Here is a 2,068-nt window from a genome sequence, read left to right as displayed (position 1 = left end):
TGTAGGGGGTCGACGGCCTGTGTGGGAGGGCTGGCATACGTGGCAGGGCATGACAGACGGAAGTACCTGTGGAAAGACAGGTTTCGTGTTGACTTCAGTGATTAGCTTTATTGTCAGTGGTCAGTCGATGGAACATCTGTAAAGTCAGTAAGTTAAAGTTGCAAAACTTCGCAGCTAAATGCATATATAGACCTATATATATATATATGTGTAAGCTCGTCTATGTTGCAAAAATTCACTAGAACTCATTTGTATTTCTACTTTCATAACATTTCTTCTCAAAATCTAAACGAAATTACTTCTCTTACGAAAGTAGCGTAACAACGTCGGACGCAATTTTGAAAATCCCAACGTTTGTAGCACTGCTCTGGCTCAATGAGAACATCTCGTGCTGTTTGCACACTGCAAGTATGCTCACAGAAACGTCTATATATAGGTTTTTTGTTGTGAGGTTTATCCATTTTAAAGGGCGTCTTCTCTCTTTCATTACAGGATCCGTCGCTATCTGGCATTTTTCACTGGAGCGGCAACGAACGTCTGACACGATATATGATGGTGGAGCAGATCGCTGGGGCTTTCAGTCTGCCCATGTACCACATTGGTAAGTGTCACATGTGACCTCAGCTCACCCTGGTTCCGCATCGCCTTGCGCCGCAATTTCCGATTAAACTGAATGCAACACTTGCCTCGCCCTAATATTATTGATTAAACTGACGGCAACAGTTGCCTTCTTGAAATAATTGGTAAAAGCGAAAATCAGCCCATGTGCCACATTGGTAACTGTCACATGTCACCTCAGCTCACCCTGGTTCCGCATCGCCTTGCGCCCCAATTTCTGATTAAAGTGAACACAATACTTGCCTCGTCTCCATATTATTTATTTGATTAGACCAGGAGCAACACTTGCCTTGCCATAATATTGTTCGTTACACCGACAGCAACAATTGCCTTTGCTTGAAGTTATTGGTTAAACGAAAATCAGCACTTGCCTCACCCTACGATTTCCGATTAAACCGAAAATAACTCGCCTTTCCCGCCCAAGAATTAACACCGTGTCACCCCCGCGCACCCAACGTGTCGTTTTTCCTAAGATTTCTGATTAAACTAAAAACGATTCGCCTTGCCCGCCCAAGAGTTAAAATCCCGTCACCCACGTACATACACCCAACGCGTTATTTTTCCTAAGATTTCCGATTAAACTGAAAACTACTCGCCTTTCCTGCTCAAGAGTTAAAATCACATCACCCGCGTACGTACACCCAACGCGTCATTTTTCCTAAGATTTCCGATTAAACCGAAAACGACTCGTATTTCCTGCCCAAGAGTTAAAATCCCGTCACCCGCGTACGTACACCCAACGCGTCGTTTTTTCCTAAGATTTCTGATTAAACCGAAAACGACTCGGCTTTCCTGCCCAACAATAAAATCACGTCGCCCGCGTACGTACACCCAACGCGTCGTTTTTCCCTAAGATTTCTGATTAAACCGAAAACGACTCGTATTTCCTGCCCAAGATTAAAATCACGTCACCCGCGTACGTACACCCAACGCGTCGTTTTTTCCTAAGATTTCTGATTAAACCGAAAACGACTCGGCTTTCCAGCCCAAGATTAAAATCACGTCATCACCCGCGTACGTACACCCAACGCGTTATTTTTCCTAAGATTTCCGATTAAACTGAAAACTACTCGCCTTTCCTGCTCAAGAGTTAAAATCACATCACTCGCGTACGTACACCCAACACGTCATTTTTCCTAAGATTTCCGATTAAACTGAAAACGACTCGCCTTGCCCGCCCAAGAGCTAACGCCACGTCACCCGCGTACGTACACCCAACGCGTCGTTTTTTCCTAAGATTTCTGATTAAACCGAAAACGACTCGGCTTTCCTGCCCAACATTAAAATCACGTCACCCGCGTACGTACACCCAACGCGTCGTTTTTCCCTAAGATTTCTGATTAAACCGAAAATGACCCGGCTTTCCTGCCCAAGATTAAAATCACGTCACCCGCGTACGTACACCCAACGCGTCGTTTTTTCCTATAATTTCTGATTAAACCGAAAATGA

Source organism: Priapulus caudatus, unplaced genomic scaffold, assembly GCF_000485595.1.
Source record: "Priapulus caudatus unplaced genomic scaffold, Priapulus_caudatus-5.0.1 Scaffold617, whole genome shotgun sequence".
Taxonomy (NCBI): domain Eukaryota; kingdom Metazoa; phylum Priapulida; class Priapulimorpha; order Priapulimorphida; family Priapulidae; genus Priapulus; species Priapulus caudatus.
The sequence above is the reverse complement of the archived record's forward strand: the minus strand, read 5'-3'. Positions refer to the sequence as shown.